Here is a 15,971-nt window from a genome sequence, read left to right as displayed (position 1 = left end):
AGCAGAATATGAGGCCTTATTGACTGGGCTGAGATTGGCTGAGCAATTGGGAGCTCAAAACGTCGAGGTGAGTTCAGATTCTAACTTAGTGGTGCAGTAGGTGAATGGAGAATATAAAGCCCGAGAAAGTCACATGGCGCGATACTTGACCATAGTCAAAGAGCTGATGGCACGTTTCCAACACGTAAAGGTGGAGTACGTCCCTCGGGTTATGAATACAGAGGCGGACTTGCTGTCCCGAATCGTTTCTTCCTCTTTCCCTACGAGCTCTCGGGAAATTCGGATCGAATCTCTTCTACAAAGGAGTATCGAAGAAGTCGTGGACCAGTTATGTGTCGATGACGAGCCTAGCTGGATGGACCCCCTGTTGTTATATTTGAGAGAAGAGAAACTCCCCGAAGACGACTCGGAGGCACGGGAGGTCAAACGAAAAGCCCGAAATTTCGTATTAGTTAGTGAGGAACTATACAGAAGGTCTTTTTCACAACCGCTACTCAAATGTATCCGACCTCGCGAAGCAGATTATATCCTACGGGAGATTCATGAAGGAATATGTGGAAACCACATCGGAGCTCGGGCTCTTAGTTAAAAGGCCCTGCGGCAGGGGTATTATTGGCCAACGATGGTACGAGATTCCGAGCAGCTAGTCAGGACTTGCGATCGATGCCAGAAAACGTCTAATTTGGTCCATGTGCCGGCAGTCGCACTAACTCATCTCGCTACACCATGCCCCTTCGCTTAATGGGGTATAGACATCCTGGGGCCTTTTCCTCCAGCAGCTGGACAAGTCAAATATATCATGGCTGCTATCGATTATTTCACAAAGTGGGTCGAAGCTGAAGCAGTGGCCTCTATTACTTCTTGGCGGGTGAAACAATTTCTATGGAAGAATGTAGTCTGTCGCTTCGGAGTTCCTCGGGTGTTGATCTCAGACAACGGCACCCAGTTTTCTGATCGGTCTGTTCGAGCATGGTGTCAGGAGTTGGGAATCAGGCAACAATTCACCTCTATAGCTCATCCACAGGCTAATGGCCAAATTGAACTCGCCAATAGGACTCTGTTGCGCGGTTTAAAAACACGAGTAGATAAGGCGAAGGGTAGCTGGGTGGAAGAACTATCGAGCATCCTGTGGTCCTACCGAACCACAATGAAGGTCTCCACGGGAGAAACTCCTTTCAGTCTATGCTACGGCTCAGAAGTGTTAATCCCAGTTGAAATTGGAGTACCTACGCTACGAGTAGAGCTGTTCGACCAAGAATCCAATGAGCAAAGTTTGAGGGATAACCTAGACCTCCTTGATGAATTTCGTGATCAAGCGAGGATTCGACAAGCTGCTTATAATTAGCGCATAGAGAGATACTACAATCGACGAGTAAGAGCACGAAATTTTCTACCAGGAGATTTGGTATTAAGGCGAGTAGATGTTCAGGGAGCTCGCGAAACAGATAAGTTAACACCAAATTGGGAAGGTCCTTACAAAGTAACAGAGGTTCTCAGCCCGGGGGTATACAAACTACACACCCTCGAGGGTACACCGGTGAAAAACGCATGGAACATGCAGAACTTGAGGAAGTTCTATCAGTGATAACTCTTTATTATCTTCATATGATCTGTTAGTAATAATTTTCCATTACATGTCTTGGCATTTTTTCTTTTTGTTGCTTTGCGTATGCTATCCAGGAATAAATTCATTTTTTCTCCTATGCGTAAAAACTCATCATTTCCAAAGATCTGGGAAGGCACATCAGAGCAAAGGGAAAGAATTGACATACCCTCAACGGGGCTAGACCCCTCAACAATAACAAAGGATCAGATGTGATCCTCAGGGGATCCGAACCCTTGACAAAAACAAAGGATCAGATATGATCCTCGGGGGGTCCGAACCCCCGACAAAAACAAAGGATCAGATATGATCCTCGGGGGGTCCGAACCCCCGACAAAAACAAAGGATCAGATGTGATCCTCGGAGGGTCCGAACCCCCGGCAAAGATAAGGAATCAGATATGATCCTCGAAAGGCTTAAGATAAAAGAATTAGATACGACTCAACCCCTCAAAGAAGTTACGGGGATCAGGCGTGATCCTTGGGGGGCCAGAGCCGAGCCCTTTTGAACAAGCGACAACAAGCGACGAAGACCAAGTCCTGCGATAAGCAGGAGTGGTAAAAAAGGAAGGATCAAGCCTGATCCCAAACGGCCTTCCTTTTCTTGTTTTCGACAAAAAACAAAGGAAACAAGAAAACAAAAAGGCGGTAGCAAAAGAAAATTGTGTGAAAAATCTAACACTTTTATTATTACGACAACAAGTTTGAATACAAAAATGTCTACTCTAAAGAGGACAAGGCGGCGACAACGTCGAAGGGGATGGAGTCTACATCCAGGTTCGGGAAGCGCTCTTTGATGAGTTTTCTCATATGCTCGAACCCGCCCCGAAGAACTCCTTCTAGTTCCGCGGCATAAGCTTCGGAACTTCGGAAATCCTCGCGACTATTTTGAAAAGCCACTTGGGCATCCTTGAGGGCGGATTGGAGTTGGACATGAGCAGTGCGAAGGTCTTCTTTGCACCGAGAATAAGACTCCAACGCTTCGACCTGTCCCTTCTTGGCTTCCTTCAGCTCTAGAGTAAGTCTCTTTATATCCTCATGAAGCTGGTGATTAACAACCTTAGTGGCGTTCAACTCCTCCCCAAGTCGGGAATTGGCCTGATTAGCCTCAAGCATGTTTTTTTGGACCAACTCCAAATCCTCGCGCACTTGAGCTTCGGCTTCGTTGGCAAGTCGAGCATCTTCTTGTGCCAGCTCAACAGACTTAGTTAAAATATGAACACGGTGCTCGAGACTCGACAGTTGGGAGGAAAAAGACTCAAACCCCCGAAGCCTTTCGACCTTAGACTCCAGGGAAATAATCCGGGCTCGAAGTTCGGATTCTCGCCGAGAGACCAAACCTTGGAACTCTGTAAGGTTCTGAGGAAGTGAAAACAGAATATAGATTAAGGCCTACTCGCATAGAAAAAGGGCAAAGTCAAAAGAGAAAGGAGTACAGTCGCACCCTCAGAATCTCGGCGCAATAGTCGGTTTCGTTCGGAGTTCGTAGGGTCCCCGGTAGGACTAAAGCTGTTGAAGGAACATTGGTGGCTTCAGGAGCCGGAGGCTCAGAGGGAGTAGCAGCTGGGGAGGTGGCCTCCATCCTACGACGCTTCGTCCGACGTGCTAAAATCTCCTTCGTCGACAACGCCGAAGCCTCCTCCAGCGAAGCCTCCCCCGTCAGCTCCGAACGCCCCGTTGGTGCTAATGGCGTTAAAATTCATTTAAAAATCTAACTGATAGGGATGCTGGGAGACGTAGCACTGGACTCCGTACCTGCCAAGGTTTTCCTTTTCTGGGCCTCTGCACGAGCCACAGCAAGCACCTGGGCGATGGTCGCTGAATCGTCTTCGTGAGAGATCGGCAAGGGCGTAGGCATGGTGGAGGCTTCTCGCCGCGCGGTCGGAGAGTCTCTGGTCTGAGAAGTGAGGAGCTGGGAAGATGGGTCCCCTGAACCCCCAGCAAAGCCCCTCTTGGAAGCCTCTTGGAAGGTCCCAGGATCTTCCTCCACCGCTCTTCGCGACCTGGATGGTATTGAGTTTTTCTTATTATTCTTCTTGCTCTTTGGAACTCGCTCGGGAGGCGCAGCCCTCTCCGACACTCTCTGGTTGCTGGAAGATGCCGAGGGGCCCTTACTCCCAGGGAAGTCCAAAATCATTCCTCTGGTGATAGTAGAATACGATATCTCCCAGACCTCTTCAACTAAGAAAGAGATAATAACAAAAATCAAGTACAGAGAAAGGAAGAAGAGAGGGTAAAAGAAAAAGATGAAAGAAGAAGAGCTCACAGTTCTCGCCGTCCAAACCCGCTTGGGTAAGGTTGGGATTGGAAAGCCATCCTTCTTCCCAGTTCCGACTGTTCTTCATAAGTCGGCAGGCAAAATCTTCAATGGTCTCGACGCTCGGACGCTTGTGCTTAGTGTCTAGAGTCCACTCGTTGCAGACAGACCAGATTTCTTGAGAAGAGCCGGATGGCCTGGGGCAGACGAAGACGAAACGCTCCTTCCAATCATCAGAATCTTTTGACCTGCCAGATTGCATGAGAGTCGAGGTAGAAATCTCAAGTCCGGAGTATCCCTTGCAGGCGAGGAGACGACCATCTTTCACGATCCGAGGGGAGATGGAGATCCACCCTCCGGGGTCGCGGTTGGTCGTGAAGAAATAGTCAAAGAGGTCCCCAGTTGGCTCAATTTTGCTAGAATGACAAATAAGGAGGAACCCCATCAAGTATCGCCATCCGAAGGGAGACAGCTGGGCGGGAGCGATAGTGAGATGTTGAAGTAAGGACATCACTCTTCTTCGGGGAGGAAGCCGAAAGCCCCTGTCAAAAGCACACTTATAAATGCAGAGGTTGCCGGCGACGGGATGACATGCTCATAAATGGCTATTGAACTCTACCTCCCACTCTTCGGGGACGTTGTACTTTTCTCTGAACTGTTGACATTCTGCCTGGCTCATCCATTGGCATGGAATCGAGGCAGCAGGGTGTTTTTCCCACTCAATAAGCTCTGCGCCAGCGGGATTAAACCTCCCAGAACCAATTATCGCCATGGCAAAGAGCTAGAAGAAAGAGAGGCGGAAGAAGTGGAAAAGGCTTGCCGGCACAAGAAAAGCTAAAACTGAAGGAAAGTCGTGAGGAAAGAGAAGTAGAGGGACTGAGGAGTTCCCATTTTAAAAGTTCAAACTGCGGGAATAAGAGACCAAAGGGCGAGCAATAATGAGCATTGATCACCTCGCACTGACAGAGCTCGAAAGATGAAAAGGCCTCGGACAACGCATAGGGAAGGGATACCGCCTTCAAAACCAATCGATTTTCGCGTCCGCTAGACACGCAAAAAAAAAAAAGAAGAAAGGAAAAGAAGAAGTTAGATGGAAGAGCCTCAGGAGCTTTACTACTCCTCGAGCCTTTCAAGCCGAAGAGCTCAAGGAGTGGGGGGGCAAGTGATGAGGAGAATGCCCTCGGTCCTATAATTACGCCAAGATGGATACCTAGTGGCGGTCAAAAGATACATGACAGACAAGCATCGCCACGTCAATCGGATAAGCACTCAGTAAAGAAATCTCCGAGACCTCAGGAACAGGCTAACCCACCGAAGGTCACGGAGGCAACAGCTATCCCGAACTCCTCGGAGACGGATATTATCGCGAAATCTTTATCGGGAAAGTTCCGAAGAAGGCGGAAGGGAGATCCCAAAGATCCCTCCATGATCCCTATCCCGAGAAAAGGTAAGAGAAAAAGGTGGGAGATTCTTGTTATCCTTTTCTGAGAGATATAGTTTAAAAGGGACAATTAATCCTAGATCAAGGACTAACTTAATCATCGGAGATCGACCGGGGGAGCAAGCCCCCGTCTCCATTGCAGGTACCTTCGGAGAGGCAAGAAGGGAGCGTGCGGCTACCACTTCAGAAAATCTATCATCACGTGTATATATATATATATATATGTATGTATATTTATGTAGTTATCTAATATACATGATTTTGTGGGTTAGAGCACGAATGCATTTAAGTTATGCTTGGATGGGTGAATTTAAAGTAATATCAGGAAGGAAGCAGCGGCCATGGGGGCACCCATGGCCGCCTCACGGCCCCCCGAACCCTGGGGTTCGGAGAGCTTGAAGGCTCCTGAACTCCAGGGTTCGGGCGCCTTAATGGCCCCCGAAGCCTGGAGTTTGGGGGCCATTAAGGAGCCCGAACCCCAGGGTTCGGGGCGCGTGATGGGCGCCCCCATGGCCGTTGCTTCCTTCCTGTATAGGAAGGAAGCAGCCTGCTTCCTTCCTTCCTCTATATAAATATATATATATATATATATGTGTGTATATATACATACATATATTTATGTTTGTGTAGGCGGACTGTTGATGTATATGTGTGTGTGTCTGTGCGTGTATATATATATATATTTGTCTGTCTGCATGTATATATATGTATGTGTGTCTGATTATTTATTTCCATCTATTTTTTTGTATTCTCCCATTGTAAATTTTTTTTGTGTTTGGGCAGTTGCGTATGGCTACTACAAGAGAAAGTGTGTGAATGGTTATGGCTGTGGAGGGTATTTTTGGAAAATATTAGTTGTAAAAAGTTATTAAATTGGCTATGAAAAGTAAAAGAATAATAATAAATTTTTAATGGCTGCGAAGAGTAAAACCGTAGCTGCGAATAGAATTTTCCGAATATACCCCACTTAATGTTACTATGCAGTTGAGGAGAAAATTTTTAAGAGTGAGATAGGTTGACAAATAGGATTATAGAATAGGAGCAAAAAGATTAAAATATCCTCACTCACATTACAACTGTTAGTCTGTCTATCAATTTGTCTGACTCTGTAAAAGAACTCGTAGTTGAGGATATATTAATAATTGATTAATAAATTGTCAACAAAAATGTACAAGTAGTATTACCGCTCTGTAGGTGTTGTGTAGGTGTTATATATTTATCGGTGCAGGTTTTGAAGATCATCCTGTGTCACTTATTTTCTCTCTCTTTTCTTTTTCCTAATTCCCGTAATTAACCTTTGATTTCAGGGTTTGATAGAGACTTTTACGAGGCAGTGCGACGCGGAGAGTTGAATGCGGTGAAGGAGATGCTAAAAAAAAATAGCGAACTGTTGAACACCAAATTCACCGGGTTAGAGGTGAATGCTCTCCAAGTTACTGTGGTCGCCGGACATGAAAATTGATGATAGATTTTCTGAGGTGGTAGCCGCACGTTCCCTTCTTGCCTCCCTGAGAGTACCTGCAATGGAGACGGGGCTTGTTCCCCCGGTCGATCTCCGATGATTAAGTTAGTCCTTGATCTAGGATTCATTGTCCCTTTTAAACTATGTTCTCTCAGAAAAGGATAAGAAGAATCTTCCACCTTTTTCTCTTACCTTTTCTCGGGATAGGGATCATGGAGGGATCTTCGGGATCTCCCTTCCGCCTTCTTCGAGACTTTCCCGATAAGGATTTCACGATAGCATCCGTCTCCGAGGAGTTCGGGATAGCTGTTGCCTCTGTGATCTTCGGTGGGTTAGCCTGCTCCTGAGGTCTCGGAGATTTCTTTACTGAGTGCTTATCCGATTGACGTGGCGATGCTTGTCTGCCATGTATCTTTTGACCGCCACTAGGTATCCGTCTTGGCATAATTATGGGACCGAGGGCGTTCTCCTCATCACTTGCCCCCCCACTCCTTGAGCTCTTCGGCTTGAAGGGCCCGAGGAGTAGTAAAGCTCCTGAGGCTCTTCCCTCTAACTTCTTCTTTTCCTTCTTCTTTCTCCCTTTTTTTTTTTTTTTTTTTTTTGCGTGTCTGGCGGACGCGAAAATCAATCGGTTTTGACGGCAGTATCCCTTCCCTATGCGCTGTCCGAGGCCTTTTCGTCTTTCGAGCTCTGTCAGTGCGGGGCGATCAATGCTCATTATTGCTCGCCCTTTGGTCTCTTATTCCCGTAGTTTGAACTTTTAAAATGGGAACTCCTCAGTCCCTCTACTTCTCTTTCCGCACGACTTTCCTTCAGTTTTAGCTTTTCTTGTGCCGGCAAGCGTTTTCCACTTCTTCCGCCTCTCTTTCTTCTAGCTCTTTGCCATGGCGATAATTGGTTCTGGGAGGTTTAATCCCACCGGCGCAGAGCTTATTGAGTGGGAAAAACACCCTACTGCCTCGATTCCATGTCAATGGATGAGCTAAGCGGAATGCCAACAGTTCAGAGAAAAGTACAACGTCCCCGAAGAGTGGGAGGTAGAGTTCAACAGCCATTTATGAGCGTGTCATCCCTTCGCCGGCCGCCTCTGCATTTATAAGTGTGCTTTTGACAGGGGCTTTCGGCTTCCTCCCCGAAGAAGAGTGATGACCTTACTTCAATATCTCACTATCGCTCCCGCCCAGCTGTCTCCCTTCGGATGGCGATACTTGATGGGGTTCCTCCTTATTTGTCATTCTGGCAAAATTGAGCCAACTGGGGACCTCTTCGACTATTTCTTCACGACCAATCGCGACCCCGGAGGGTGGATCTCCATCTCCCCTCGGATCGTGAAAGATAGCCGTCTCCTCGCCTGCAAGGGATACTCCGGACTTGAGATTTTTGCCTCGACTCTCATGCAATCTGGCGGGTCGAAAGATTTTGATGATTGGAAGGAGCGTTTCGTCTTCGTCCGCCCCAGGCCATCCGGCTCTTCTCAAGAGATCTGGTCTGTCAGCAACGAGTGGACTCTAGACACTAAGCACAAGCGTCCGAGTGTTGAGACCATTGAAGATTTCGCTTGCCGACTTATGAAGAACAGTCGGAACTGGGAAGAATGATGGCTTTCCAATCCCAGCCTTACCCAAGCGGGTTTGGACGGCGAGAACTGTGAGCTCTTTTTCTTTCACCTTTTTCTTTTACTCTCTCTTCTTCCTTTGTCTGTATTTGATTTTCGTTGTTATCTCTTTCTTAGTTGAAGAGGGCTGGGAGATATCTTATTCTACTATCACCAGAGGAATGATTTTGGACTTCCCTGGGAGTAAGGGCCCTTCGGCACCTTCCAGCAACCAGAGAGTGTTGGAGAGGGCTGCGCCTCCCGAGCGAGTTCCAAAGAGCAAGAAGAATAATAAGAAAAACTCATTACCGTCCAGGTCGCGAAGAGCGGTGGAGGAAGATCCTGGGACCTTCCAAGAGGCTTCCAAGAGGGGCGTTGCTGGGGGTTCGGGGGACCAATCTTCCCAGCTTCTCACTTCTCAGACCAGAGACTCTTCGACCGCGCAGCGAGAAGCCTCCACCATGCCTGCGCCCTTGCCGATCTCTCACGAAGACGATTCAGCGACCATCGCACAGGTGCTTGCTGTAGCTCGTGCAGAGGCCCAGAAAAGCAAAACCATGGCAGGTACGGAGTCCAGTGCTACGCCTCCCAGCATCCCTATCTGTTCGATTTTTAAACGAATTTTAACGCCATTAGCACCAGCGGGGCGTTCGGAGCTGACGGGAGAGGCTTCGCTGGAGGAGGCTTCGGTGTTGTCGACAAAGGAGATTTTAGCACGCCGGACGAAGCGTCGTAGGATGGAGGCCGCCTCCCCAGCTGCTACTCCCTCCGAGCCTTCGGCTCCTGAAGCCACCAATGCTCCTTCAACCACTTAGTCTTACCGGAGACTCTACGAACTCCGAACGAAACCGACTATTGCGCCGAAATTCTAAGGGTGCGACTGTACTCCTTCCTCTTTTGACTTTGCGCTTTTTCTATGCGAGTAGGTCTTAATCTATATTCTGTTTTTACTTCCTCAGAACCTTACAGAGTTCCAAGGTCTGGTCTCTCGACAAGAATCCGAACTTCGAGCCCGAATCATTTCCCTGGAGTCTGAGGTCGAAAGGCTTCGGGGGTTGGAATCTCTTTCCTCCCAACTGTCGAGTCTCGAGCACCGTGTTTATATTTTAACTAAGTTTGTGGAGCTGGCGCAAGAAGATGCCCGACTTGCCAACGAAGCCGAAGCTCAAGTGCGCGAGGATTTGGAGTTGGTCTAGAAAAACATGCTTGAGGCTAATCAGGCCAATTCCCGACTTGGGGAGGAGCTGGACTCCACTAAGGTTGTTAATCACCAGCTTCAGGAGGATATAAAAAGACTTACTCTAGAGCTGAAGGAAGCCAAGAAGGGACAGGTCGAAGCGTTGGAGTATTATTCCCGGTGCAAAGAAGACCTTCGTACTGCTCATGTCCAACTCCAATCCGCCCTCAAGGATGCCCAAGTGGCTTTTCAAAATGGTCGCGAGGATTTTTGAAGTTCCGAAGCTTATGCCGCGGAATTAGAAGGAGTTCTTCGGGGTGGGTTTGAGCATATGAGAAAACTCATCAAAGAGCGCTTCCCGAACCTAGATGTAGACTCCATCCCCTTCGATGTTGTCGCCGCCTTGTCTTCTTTAGAGTAGACATTTTTTGTATTAAAACCTGTTGTCGTAATAATAAAAGTGTTTAGATTTTTCACACAATTTTCTTTTGCTACCGCCTTTTTGTTTTTTTGTTTCCTTTGTTTTTTGCCGAAAACAAGAAAAAGAAGGCCGTTTGGGATCAGGCTTGATTCTTCCTTTTTTACCACCCCTGCTTATCGCAAGACTTGGTCTTCGTTGCTTGCTGTCGCTTGCTCAAAAGGGCTCGGCTTCGGCCCCCCAAGGATCGCGCCTGATCCTCGTAATCTTAAGCCTTTCGAGGATCATATCTGATTCCTTGTCTTTTCCGGGGGTTCGGACCCTCCTAGGATCACATCTGATCCTTTGCTTTTGTCGGGGGTTCGGGCCCCCCAAGGATCATATTTGATCCTTTGTTTTTGTCGGGGGTTCGGGCCCCCCGAGGATCATATCTGATCCTTTGTTTTTGTCGGGGGTTCGGGCCCCCTGAGGATCATATCTGATCCTTTGTTTTTGTCGGGGGTTCGGGCCCCGTTGAGGGTATGTCAATTCTTTCTATTTGCGCTGATGTGCCTTCCCAGATCTTTGGAAATGATGAGTTTTTACGCATAGGAGAAAAAATGAATTTATTCCTGGATAGCATACGCAAAGCAACAAAAAGAAAAAATGCCAAGACATCTAATGTAAAATTATTACTAACAGATCATACGAAGATAATAAAGAGTTATCACTGATAGAACTTCCTCAAGTTCTGCACGTTCCATGCGTTTTTCACCGTTGTACCCTCGAGGGTCTGTAGTTTGTATGCCCCCGGGCTGAGAACCTCTGTTACTTTGTAAGGACCTTCCCAATTTGGTGTTAACTTATCTGTTTCTCGGGCTCCCTGAACGTCTGCTCGCCTTAATACCAAATCTCCTGGTAGAAAATTTCGTGCTCTTACTCGTCGATTGTAGTATCTCTCTATGCGCTGATTATAAGCAGCTTGTCGAATCCTCGCCTGATCACGAAATTCATCAAGGAGGTCTAGGTTGTCCCTTAAACTCTGCTCATTGGATTCAAGGTCGAACAGCTCTACTCGTAGCGTAGGCACTCCAATTTCAACTGGGATTAATGCTTCTGAGCCGTAGCATAGACTGAAAGGAGTCTCTCCCGTGGAGACCTTCGCCGTGGTTCGGTAAGACCACAGAATGCTCGATAGTTCTTCCACCCAGCTACCCTTAGCCTTATCTACTCTTGTTTTTAAACCGCGCAACAGAGTTCTGTTAGCGAGTTCAATTTGGCCATTAGCTTGTGGGTGAGCTATAGAGGTGAATTGTTGCTTGATTCCCAACTCCTGGCACCATTCCCGAACAGACCGATCAGAAAATTGAGTGCCGTTGTCTGAGATCAGCACCCGAGGGACTCCGAAGCGACAGACTACATTCTTCCATAGAAATTGTTTCACCCGCCGAGAAGTAATAGAGGCCACTGCTTCAGCTTCGACCCACTTTGTGAAGTAATCGATAGCAGCCATGATATACTTGACTTGTCCAGCTGCTGGGGGAAAAGGCCCCAGGATGTCTATACCCCATTGAGCGAAGGGGCATGGTGTAGCGAGATGAGTTAGTGCGACTGCCGGCACATGGACCAAATTAGACATTTTCTGGCATCGATCACAAGTCCTGACTAGCTGCTCGGAATCTCGTACCATCGTTGGCCAATAATACCCCTGCCGCAGGGCCTTTTGACTAAGCGCCCGAGCCCCGATGTGGTTTCCACATATTCCTTCATGAATCTCCCGTAGGATATAATCTGCTTCGCGAGGTCGGATACATTTGAGCAGTGGTTGTGAAAAAGACCTTCTGTATAGTTCCCCGCCGACTAACACGAAATTTCGGGCTTTTCGTCTGACCTCCCGTGCCTCCGAATCGTCTTCGGGGAGCTTCTCCTCTCTCAAATATAACAACAGGGGGTCCATCCAGCTAGGCTCGTCATCGACACATAACTGGTCCGCGACTTCTTCGATACTCTTTTGCGGAAGAGATTCGATCCGAATTTCCCGAGAGCTCATAGGGAAAGAGGAAGAAGAGATTCGGGACAGCAAGTCCGCCTCTGTATTCATAGCCCGAGGGACGTATTCCACCTTTACGTGTTGGAAACGCGCCATCAGCTCTTTGACTATGGTCAAGTATCGCGCCATGTGACTTTCTCGGGCTTCATATTCTCCATTCACCTGCTGCACCACTAAGTTAGAATCTGAACTTACCTCGACGTTTTGAGCTCCCAACTGCTCAGCCAACCTTAGTCCAGCCAATAAGGCCTCATATTCTGCTTCATTGTTAGATGCTCGGAATTCAAAATGTAGCGCATAAGGCCATATTTGCCCTTCGGGACTTTTTATCATTAATCCTGCTCCACCACCGCCCGAGGTCGAGCTTCCGTCTACCGCCATCAACCATGGTCTCTGATTTTCTTCGGGGCCTTCGGGAGCTCCTATCCCTTCGGCAATGAAGTCTGCTAACGACTGCGCCTTAATGGCCGGTCGCGGCCTATACTCAATGTCGAAGGTGGTGAGCTCTACTGCCCACTTCAACATCCGGCCTGAAAGCTCCGGCTTGCTAAGAACCTGCTTCAAAGGTTGATTAGTAAGCACTATAATCGTATGAGCTTGAAAGTAGGGTCGGAGTTTTCTCGCCGATGTTATTAAGGCGAAAGCCAGTTTTTCCATAGGAAGATACCGAACCTCGGCTCCCGATAATCGTTTACTCGCATAATAAACGGGCCTTTGGATCTTATTTTCTTCTCGTATCAATACCGAGCTTACGGTCTCATTGGCCACCGCCAGATATATGTATAATGGTTCTCCGGGCTTCGGCTTGGTAAGAACCGGAGGCGTGGCTAGGTGCTCCTTCAGCTTTTCGAAAGCTCGCTGGCATTCAGAATTCCATTCGAAGTTATTTGCTTTCGATAAGACCTTGTAGAAAGGAAGACCTTTTTCTGCCAAACGAGAAAGGAATCTGCCAAGGGCTGTCATCCTGCCCGTAAGGCTTTGTACCTCTTTCACATTCCTCGGGGCCGGCATATCCATGATAGCTTTGACCTTTGCAGGGTTTACCTCGATCCCTCGGTGGTGTACTATGTAGCCCAGGAACTTTCCTGCAGAAACACCGAAAGCACATTTGACAGGATTAAGTTTCATATGTGTAACGACCCGCTCCCACTTACGGGTGCCACTGGTAAATAATCGACTAGATTACTCACCTATCAAACCACAACTGAAGGGTTGGACTATGTTTCAAGAGAAACGCCCTAGGTGGGAACTAGGCTTCGTCCTTCCCTTCGCTCCACTCAGGAATCGGTCCTAACTCAATCAAGAAGACACAGCGGACTGAGACCCGAAACCCGAGTGAGCTTCACCTCTCTTCAGCTCGCCCCATAGCAAGCTATAGGTGACCCAGGCACAAAGCTAGCATACAAACACTTCGCTGAGTATTAGGGATTTATGAGAACATACCTCGCTGATCTTTACTCGATCCGAACTTGGCTTCAATAACCCAAGCCATATATATATAATGAACAATTTCACAATCATTTATCACTCTACGATGATTACAATAATTAGATACAACCAACTCTCAACAAGTATACATTTACTCACAAGGGTATACATATACCACGCCCTCTGGCTACATACAAGCAATATTAAAAATACATAACTCGGGCAACTCAGCTAGTTGCCACAACGGCCTCCCGGCGCCATCCCTGTTTGCATCCGGATTTGCATCATCTACACATGAGGTAAAACCTCATGAGTCATAAAGACTTAGTAAGGGTGCAAATGCATGTAAATATGAATATAATCATGTTTATGTATGCCAATGCATGCAAATGAGGCTAGGTCCCCTCATCCTCACAACCCACTAAGGTTTGAGGCATCAACCTATCAGCCCCCACCACACTAGTCCTCCATATGGCCATAGGTCCACTAGGTCTTGCATCACACAAGATATAACCACTACATGCCAATGCAACATAAAAACATTATCAAGCATATTTACCGACTTGCAAAGCCACCTCCACATGGGGCCATCCCTTACCTGGCTCGAAGCTTCAACTCTGCCTCGGCACGAACTCTAGCCCGAACTCCGAGCTCTTCTAGGATCACCGCCTCCCCGGTCGAACCTAGGTACAAATACACACAATACCCAACTCCATTAAAATCCGGCATTAACCCAATGCCCTCAATTTCACCACACATCGCAAAATCACCAAAATCATTCTTAACAAATTTCAAATAACCCCAACATAGGGTTTAATCCAACTAATACTACCTAATTCATTATCTCACATAATGAGAATAATTAAATTAATTTACTTCAATTAATTCAAAAGAATTAATTAATTACCTCATTCAATTGGAAGGAAGAATCGGCCAATTGCCCACGCCGACGTTGCTTCCCAAGCTGCCATCTCTTGCCCGAAATCCCATTCTCGAGCTTCCGGTATGCTCTATGAGTCTCAATATAATTTCCAAGACTTCTCCCCAATTTTCTGAAATTTTTCGGGATTTTTTCCCCTATTTTTCCAGATTTTTCAGAATTTCCTTATTATATTTTTTTTTCTTTTCTTTTATTCTTCATTTTCTTTCTTCCCGCGCGCACTGTGCCTCATTCTTCTTCCTCGCGTGGCTGCCCTGTGCGCGCCTGCACCAGCTCCTCCAGCCGCCTTCGCCTGGCCCGACGCCCGCCGCCGCTCGCAGCCACCACCGGCTGCTCGCGGCCACTGGCCGAACGCCGCCACTGCGGCTGGATCCTCCTCCCAAGCACACACTACCTGTGCGCTGCAACCTCAGCGTCCACCATGGCCGCTGCAATCGACCTTCGTCGACGCCTCTTGGTCATCGCAAGCACTGCCATTGGCCGCTCCATGCCGACGCGACCTCGACCAGCGATCGAAGCCGGCCCTCGCTGATGCTCCAGCTCCCCTGAAGTTGCTGCCGCTTTCGGCCATGGCAGCTTCCAGCATTGCAGCTGGTCGCGGCTAGCCTCCGGCTCCCTCGATCTCGCACTACTCCTTTTCTCTCTCGCTCTTCTCCGATCCCGCGAGCCTCGGCCAGCTCTCTGATCTCTCCCTCGCGAAGGCTCTCACTCTCCTCTGCTCTCTCTGTTTCGGCCATCAAACGGCAGCCATGGTTGCTGCCTTCGGTTAGCAAATCCGGCCAGCACCTCTCTCTCGCAAGCTCTCACTCGCGATCTCTTCCTCAATCGCTCGATCTCTCTCTGCCGAGCTCTCTGTTTCCCACTCTCTGATTTGGATTTCAAATTTTGAAATGGGTGGTAACTCTCACGCACCAACGTATATATATATATACACTTAAAATTACTTATTAATCCCTCCAAATTTTCCATAATCACAATTTAGGAAATTTAATTACACTTGGGATTTTTGATAATAACACTTTGACCCTCCAAGGCTTAATTAAATTATCATCAAGCCACACCACATCTCGATTTATCAAAAATTAATAGCCGACTGCTACTCGGGAATACCGACTTCGTCCCTGCGCCTGCACGGGACCTTTATTCGACCCGAAAACACTTAAGGGTTGCCTTATTCTCAAAACCGGACCACCCCTAGGGTCCCCTCAGCTTCCCGAAGGTCCCCTCCGATTATTCGGTATTGGCACCCACTCGGGCTTATACAGAATTTATTCCGAAAATTATTCCCAATCGGACTGCTTCCAGCGTCATTAATCTCATCATGAGACGCTCGTCAATCTCTTGCCCTCATCCCTGGACATCCAAGTCCCGAGGCACTCCCAGCCGCCAATTCGGCAAATTTCATTAATTAATTTCTTGATATTGGCCTTTGGGCTTCCCGGACCACCCGAGGTCCTTTCAAAATAATCAAAAATTATTTATTTTCAATACCATGTAATACCGGGTATTACAATATGGAACTTACGAAGGGTTTTGAAACATTCCTCCAGATCCTCCGGATGACATTCGGCTACCATGCTTTTTACCAGCATGTCGTCGACGTATGCCTCCATATTTCTCCCG

This window comes from Diospyros lotus, chromosome 6, assembly GCF_014633365.1.
Source record: "Diospyros lotus cultivar Yz01 chromosome 6, ASM1463336v1, whole genome shotgun sequence".
Taxonomy (NCBI): domain Eukaryota; kingdom Viridiplantae; phylum Streptophyta; class Magnoliopsida; order Ericales; family Ebenaceae; genus Diospyros; species Diospyros lotus.
This window is presented reverse-complemented; position numbering follows the sequence as displayed.